Genomic DNA, 8,568 nt, shown 5'->3' with positions numbered 1-8,568 from the left:
AGCAAAACCCTCCTACCCTTTGCCCAAATTCCACTACACCAAAGACATGCATATTCCGAAGTTAGCAACACAACATGTCCAGGGTAAACTTAGTCTACTTAATGTAATAAAGACATGGTAAGAGTGCCCTCTTAGGAGGGYTCCTCCACAACCTAATGGATACAGCATCTTCTGCCCTTTCCCTTGCAAGGAAAGAGAGATGCAGACATGTAAGGCTACTTCTACCTTGTTCCCATCTAACAGGTGAGTAGTAGCCACTTTTATAGGCTGCAGGCTCATTAATAGGACAAGCAGAGAGAATCTTGCCAAAGAGACAAACAAACAATGAACAAAAAACCCCACAACCACCCTCTCTCAAAAAAAGCAGAAGCAGCACAATAATTCTTCCAGAGCTGACCCTTTCAAGGCAGCACACTCGAAATAAGGAACTTCTTAGTATGGTCAACTTCCCCATTTTCTYGCCCGTCTTACAAGACTTAGGGTTTCACAAAGGCCCAGCTCGTCAAGACAAGTGCTTGAGGGGGGCAGAGGGGAAGATCAATTCCCTAAAGGTTTCCATCTGTTTCCATTTCAGAGGCATGCCAGATATTGTGATCTGAGCACAACCAGCTGAGAATTTTTCCTAAAAGTTTTTTTTTGGTTAGGAAATGCTGACATGTTATAATTTAAACCCTTTAAGACTGTACAGTTTTGATAGGATTTATCACATTCAGAGTAGGTCTTCTGGTCACTAGACAAAAAGGAACCCCCAAAACAAAATGTCTAGAARTTTTGCCTTAGCACAAACACCTGCGGATGTTTGATTACAAAACAAAAAAAAGACCAAGACCTGCTAGGATGTGTCATTTACCTGAATTCTTGAGAAAGACAAAAGCCAGTCTCAAATCTGTTTATCATGCTATAATTGGGTTATTTTCTTCTGTCCTGCTCTTTCATTAAACATTATAACTTTGTTTTGTGGGGGTATTGAACAAGTGTGATCTCAAAAAGCCTTTGGTGCCCAAAAATTGCTAATTCTTCACTATCTTCAGATCTCTCAACTAATGAAAGTACCCAACTTGGCTTTTAGTTTTCTTGAAAGCCTGAGGATACCAGATACTGTTTGCTTTATTTTTAGACAGTCAAACACAATAATGACTCTGGAACTCAAGMGTAGAACAATATAGAGGTGCACATGCTGCTATCTTTATAAGGAGCTTTACATGAAAAACTAGTTATTTCTCTCCTTCTTACTCTGAGAATCTGCCATAGAGAAAAATTCCCATTTTTTATCATTATCAAAACATTTATCAAGGAAACTTGCTCACATAAATTGTSTTCCATTTGGGTGCTTCTGTTTCAGTATAGATGATTCCCAATTGACCTTGGCCTCTTTCTTTAGCTAATTTTGTCCCCTTATGAAACTACATATAATGATCTTATTAACAAAAATAATTGGGAAAAAAAATTTAAAATGAAAGTTCAGAGAAACAGTCTGCTTTCTATCATTTCACACACACAGCTCTTCACATTAACAAATAGATAAAATGACAAGTGGCAGAAGAGGAAGARGGATATTTATTCCTTTTCATAGGCTGTTTTCTAACACCAGTATGACTCAATTGTCTAATCCTTACTGGTTAGCAGAATTACTCAGAGCATTAGTAATGTAGAAATGCATTGAAACATCATTTTTACAAAATTTTTCATCTGACAAATTTTGGGAAAGAGACACGTCTTTCTAAAGTAGAAATGAGAATTAAGCATTCCATTTCTGTACAGACTGATCATTATTATGGAGGTGGCTGGTGTCTGGGCTAGAAGAGCCTTTTTTGTAAATACATCCCCATACTTTCTGCTAAGTCCCAGCTTGTCAAAAAAGCCCTCTGCCAAAACCGAGAGCACATCTGTATACAGCACTGGGAATGTATGGACTAACACTGAGGTTGTCAGCAACAGTCAGCACTCATCTCCAAGCCATTTAAAGGATGCAAGAGGTTTAGCATTGAATTAAACGGCACCAACATTATGTTTCACTAGAGCACTGCTTTAAAAACCCATGTATATAGCATGAGGTAATGGTCAGAACACAGGCAGAMAATTTAAATTTTGGCAGGCAGTCAAAACCTAGAAAATAAGTATTACACCTTTTTGCACTGAAAGGATCAGGGAAAAGAACTTGTTCTCATGARTTCAGCAGCTTTTCAGTGTAGAGTCATGCCTTTTGGCCAACTGAAGTAATTAACAGAGCCATATCTGTGCTAAACAGCCAAGAAATAAACCTCAGAGAACRCAGAGTGCTGGTTTGAAGAAATCAAGCAACGACAAGAAGGAATATTTGGATAAAGCAAGATCTGTGGTAGAATTTATGGGTGTGGGAAAGGAGGAGTCAGAAGAGAGYAGATCTGCCCTACTAGCTTTATGGTGTCAGTATAGAAAATGCTCATCTCATCTCCTACCACCACAAAAAAGTGAAATTTCTTGCACAAAACCTTTACTCAAACCCTCTACACTAGCAGACTTCAAGCACACACATATAGCTTCAATCCCATAATCAACTGAGGGTTTAAAATTCAAAACACCTACTAAAAAAATCTAGYCTTCAAAGCAAGCTGAGTTACTATCTTATAATTGAGTGCCTTATGGGCACACATCTACCAGGAATGTGTTTTCTTCTATATGGGGTGGATTAGGAGATGCTTTTCAAGCAAGACTAGTCTAATTTYACTCTTGTGCACTTGTTTTTTTTTTTTTTTTTTAATGAAAACAGCACTTTACAGACATCTAGAAATCTCACAGATTTTAAATAGATCATGCATAATTTGGATTAAAACTTTGTATAACATAGACACATTTGGCAATGTTTCTCAATGAACAGGGCCTGACTATATATGAAAATTAGAGAAAAATGTTATTGCAGATTATCTCACCATGGAGATGCTTAACATTAGAATTAAAGAAGTGACTTTTATGCTAGAATTACCACTCTTCAGGGGGAAGTGGTATAAAGGCTATATTTCCCCCCCTCTCCTTCGATGTTTGGAAGTCTTTGTCTAATCACAGACTTTTTGGAAACCAAGTAACACCCACTCCTGTAAGAGACATGAGTTACCTGCAGCTTTCAACACCTACATCCAGCTCTGCAGCACCTGGGGCTGTCATTTCTTGCAGTCCACCCCAGCACTCATAACGAAGGTCTAAGTAGTGAGTAGTTATTTCCATGATGGGGGCTTGTTTTCCCACCCATTATAGGTGAATCTGAGGCTTGAGGGAAACTGGGGCCAGCCACCTGATCCTCAGGCCCCTCCAAATTATACAGATGTGTTGCAAAGCTAGATGTATGAGGACACAAGAACTGAGATGTAATAGTGGCAGCAATAGCAAAATCAGAGAGTAAGGGGAATTACAAAAAGCCAGACCCCCCCATCCAACCTACTAAACAAGTTCAAATAATTATGCAGGAACCAATCTTAACTCTCTCCTCAATTTTCTGAATTTAAGAGACAGTTCATTTATACTGTTATGCTATAACTATAACCTTGGTCTGCATAGGCTCTCCCTTTTTACAGCTGCATGCAATCACTGCAGGAACTCTATCAGCAGTTGCCTGTGTTTGAAATGACCATCAGWTCAACAGCTGTGTGCACAGTGATTGCAGGTCAGCCCCTGATTATCTGTAAATGGGAGCTATTATGAAAAGAAGGTACTGGGAAGGAACAGGTCCATGAAAAGCAGACCAAATATTTACATGGATTTTGCCCCTGTAGAATTCAATCACCTCCTTATGCAACATGTATAATTTATCATCACAATTTGATGAGGTAGGAGATCATTGGTGTTCTCCCTGGAGGTGAAAACTCGGACAAAGCAACTGAACTTGACAAATACCATAGAAAGATTCTGAGATAAAGTCAGGTATTAAACATAGAAACATTTATGGTAAGAAACAAGAAATGATCTTATAGTAAAATGCTCTGGGCTGAGAATGAAGTTCTCTCCAATCTCAGTCCAGAAGATTTTACTGTAAGACCATTTCTGAATAGGAAAAGGCATTACAAAGTCTCAAAATACTTCAGATTTTGGAGAGCCCTTCCACATTAAAAAGAGGAGAAAAAAGTGTCCAAAATACTCTTTGCGGGAAAGATGTTCCACATCAATACACACAAGATATTTCTACTCTTCCACGTTTTCCAAAAGTAGTGTTTAACATAGTTTTTCATTGACACCAAAAAAAAAAAAAAAAACAGGAGGCAAACACTTTTTTTTAATAAAAGTTCTACTGAACAGGGTTAAAAGCRCCACATTATGTGAAGGGAATAACCCCAGGACCCAGCTTAACAGGTTTCCTCTTTTTTCCTATAATTTTTTCCACCTTATTTCAGATGCAAATTAAGTGAATTTTTTTTATCTTCTTTATCTTTTTGATGGATAAATAATCAAAATAACATATTCTTGCTTTAACTGCAAAATGATGAAAGGCCTTGTGAAAACAGAGTGGAATCCTTAGAACTCTCACAGCTCCACATGACTCAGGGGACTTGTATCTCAAGTTCACATCCGACTGCCGACCAGAGTTCAGGATAGTCTCGAGTTCAGGGTGTACCCACAGTGCTCTCCCAGGCCAAGGTTCACTTTCAGTCAAACCAATTTGTAGAGGAGAATGCGCCTCTTCACATGATAAACAGACTAGTCCACAAACATAAGCAACGAGACGTTATAAATCCATCACAAACCCTCTAGAATGACACTCAAATATCCCTCAGAGCTATTCTGGTGGATATTCAGAGCATCCTGCAAGTAAATGGGGGAGACTATTAGCATCTATCTTGCTCTTGGCAAAGAAGTCTGAAGAACTTTGATTCAGGAAAGACAGATGAACAGATGGGAATCTTATTGTCCCTACCACACTGAGACAAAAGAGCTCTCCTGTGCTCTTTCCARGTGAACAACCCTATTTCATGCCAGCCAGCAGAACTACTGTTATCTTCAAGATTAGGACATACGTTTTTGAAGTGGTTGACATCCAATGTGTCTTGTTCCTAGACTTGAGACAACACCTGAAAGTATTAAGTGCTTTCTGAACCATTGTCCAATTTTAACACTTTGTCACCAAGGCCTGAAATAGAGAAAGCAGCTTATATGATGGCTTGTACCTCTCTAGCTCATAAGCAGAAGTACATATAAGGTGCTGGACAACCTAAAAGTCAATGCATCTGTGTTCCACATTTACATTTGGAGGCAGAGAGAAAACCAAAAAAAAAAAATCAACTTGCTAGTCCAGCTTCTGCAAGTGTTTGGTACAGACATTTTTAGAAGCTGTTCCTTTGTACTTGTGAAAGCATGAGAAGACGGCATAGGAAACACACACCCCCCAAAAAAATCAGATTTATTACTCTTAAAAATGGGAGGATATCAAGTTGTATCCTCCAGAATACTSTTAAAATACTACTAAGACCTCCTATGCACAGGAAGAACTACAGAAAGAACCCAGACTGCTTTCTTTTGATGCCGCAGCCTTTTTGCGTGACCATAAATACATGCTGATCCAATTCCCGTCATGATTTACTCAAAAGGATTATAGTAGCACCAAGTAAAGAGCACGGGTCATTTAATTCTGTAGTTCTGTACTTAAACCACAAGACTTTCTTACTCTACAGAGGACAGCCTCAGACACAGACTAAGCTTGTCCTCTGTGAACCACACACGATTCTTTTTGTCCTAACCAACAACCCTCTGCACAATAAAGAGCAAATCAGAACCAGATGTTAAAAGAGAAATAAAGAAAGAAAAGGAGACCACAACAGACACTCCTATCGTTCATCTACTAGTTCAACCARTGACCCAAGTTCAACCTCCTGAAAGAGCCATACAACAGAATATGAAGTGCTCCCCATGCCTGAAATGAAAACATGCAGTGAAAGAGTCATTAAACCTGAATAAACTGACCCGGAGTTCAATAAACAAGCTTTAAGACACTAATGATAAGAAGATGAAACATCCAGTACAAACAAGAATATCGTTGCACAGCAAGAACTCATGGAAGCTATTTAAGACGCAAAGAGGCCTATCAACTTCGCCTCAAAATATTTGCTGTTTATTTCCACTTATCTTTTCTGCAGGTACAACACATGTCTTTTGCAGGGACAGGCTGACACATACCTTTACTGTTTGGTACGGTTCAGATAGCAATGATTTTCGTTACAGACCTACTCTGCTACACTCCAGTGTCTCTGATTAACTTTTGTTAGTATTGATCAGAGCTGTGCGTCCCAGGCAGAGAGAAAATACAGCACCTCACCAGTCCTTACCTCCCAAAGAGCACAAAAGTTTATATGACAGCTGCTTTCCAGGAGGTCTAAAGGTTAGAAATATACAAGCACTAAGCACTGGGTGGACACAGCTCCACATGAGGCCTACAGCTCACAAGAGGCACRGGAACACAAGCTAAGAGCATTACAGAGAGACCCAGCTACGGGTAAGAGTATTCAAGCTCTAGATTCTGCCTTTTTATCCTTTAAATTTCACTGTTCTCTCCATTTTTTTTAATGCGTTGCATTCCCTAGACTTATTTTTCTTTATATTTGAGAGGGAAAGAGGTACTGTAGGATGAACAGAGCAAGAGGGCAAGCACATGACAAGTTTAAGGGATAGTTCTGCTCAGAAACACACCAAATAGTTTAACAATATGCTGGGTACTTGCACCTGCTAATAATCTACAAGCACAGAAATAAAACACAGGTCTGTCTCAAAGCTCATCAAATTCCTGAAATCAAACTTAATAACTATACGGTCATGGTCCTCCAGTCACACTGGTGGTAGCAGCCACAGAGAAGAAACTCAAGTTCACGCTCCCTTTCAGGTAAGTTTTTTCAGTGGATGTTGTRCTAGTGACCTAGCTGAGCAAGGAGGATGAGGATGGCCATTGGGTCCCCAACACCTCAAGTGGTCATCACAGCATCTCAAGTTGAGACAGTGATGGTGGGAGGGCTTGCTACTGTGGTGTCTCTTGGAATGATTTATGACTGATACTCATCAAAAGCCAATATTGGTCAGTTTGCCTTGGTGTCTGGAGTCACTCCTGAGAAATCCTTCCAAGGCTGCATTTGGAATCTSTTTGTCCAAATCTCACTGTCCCAACAGTGAATTCCACTGGAGAGAATTCCCATCGCAAAGGACAGAATTCAGCATACATCAAACATCTGCTAAGCTGGGCATCAAGAGTGAGGCATTTCCATAAAMCTAAAAGGTTGGATACATATCTCCTTCCTATGAGGAACRGAGAGCTGCAGGGGAAGASAGATCTCTTACCTAATCCATGTACRCAGCACCTAAAAATTAGTGTGCTAGTCTAAAAGCAGCAATTCTCTCAGTCTGAACACATCAGCATTTCAGTCAACATATCTTCATGGAGACAATCTCAGGAACATTACACCAAGATTAACCACAAACCCAAGGAAAAGTGTTATACGTGTTATCTCAGCAAGTAGAAAAGTGCACAGTCCTGCTGCCACTCACCTCTTTGCTAAGGATCCCCAYATTTTTCTCATCGCTCTTTAATTTTGAAGGCCCTTCAAACATCTACCATCTTACTTTTTCTTATGCAAGAGCTGACTTCTGATCTATTCTARTAAACATTTTAGCCTGAGAGAGCAAGATTGAAAAAAATGGGATCTATCTGATGCCTTGCAAGGGTAGAGGCTGTGATTTCCTTCCTTCTCCTCCATCTAGACATACATTTCATTCTAGAGAGCATATGAGTAGCTTATTACTGTTTTGATGAGCTCTGCCCACAAACACCAGCTGTCAAGCAGATTAGGAAGACCCCCAGCATTGCATTACCAGAGAAGTGACRACCACCCCAGCACTCCCTCGCTTCATAGGGGATCTCAAAAACTGGTGCAGTTTGGAAGCCATGTCCCCTGTCTCCTCTTTCTGTGCAGTAACAGCACCACCTTTTGGCTCCATGCACAATGCAGCAAGTTGCAAGGAGCTGACATTTCCAAGAGCRCACTGCTCCAAAAACAGCTCTTCAGGTGGCTTAATGGTGCTCGCTCCCTCTACAAGTCTTGTCTAAAGAAAAGGGATTCTCATGAGCTCATGAGTCAAGGAGTCATTCAGTCACCCAATAATCTGTCACCTGAGTGCCTTTTTYCCCTAACCCAATGGCTTTCCAGATAAGATAACTGGTTAGCAATTAATTCCACCTCCACCCAGCTCTTCATCCCAAGCCCAGCCAAGTGGGTCCTAGCACTGCTTAGRACACGTGGTCAATTTAAGCCCTGAGCACCCATAAACATGCCAATCCTTTGACCCATCTCYAAGAGGGCCTAGTAGCACAAGGTCACCCAACATAGGAACAGCAGGCACAGCTTCCTAGAAACAAGCAGGAGTGAACAGTGTGTCTGAAGCTGGGTGTGCAGCTTGCAGGGACACAAAATAAGGGGAGTGTTTTGAGGTGAGGAAGTAAGAACCTGAGATACAAGAAAAGAGAATACAACTCACACTTAAACCCTCACCTTAAAACTGCTTGAGCCAAGGGCTGAAGCCTTGCATAAGTGTCTTCTTTTGCAGATGGTTCCAGTCCTACAT

General features: G+C 40.3%; 1 long non-coding RNA gene across 1 annotated transcript in view; it reads right to left on the bottom strand.

The window, feature by feature from the left end:
• LOC112952193 overlaps window positions 1-8,562 on the bottom strand; it is a 14,913-nt gene extending 6,351 nt beyond the window's left edge. Inside the window, exon 1 of the long non-coding RNA XR_003250342.1 lies at window positions 8,496-8,562. This is a non-coding gene — a long non-coding RNA (uncharacterized LOC112952193). The remainder of the gene's footprint in view (window positions 1-8,495) is intronic.
• Window positions 8,563-8,568: the final 6 nt, after the last annotated feature.

This window comes from Nothoprocta perdicaria, unplaced genomic scaffold (genome assembly GCF_003342845.1).
Source record: "Nothoprocta perdicaria isolate Ctin4 unplaced genomic scaffold, notPer1 scaffold_393, whole genome shotgun sequence".
NCBI classification, from domain to species: Eukaryota; Metazoa; Chordata; class Aves; order Tinamiformes; family Tinamidae; genus Nothoprocta; species Nothoprocta perdicaria.
Note: the sequence above shows the minus strand (reverse complement) of the source record. Positions and strands in the feature narration are given on the sequence as shown.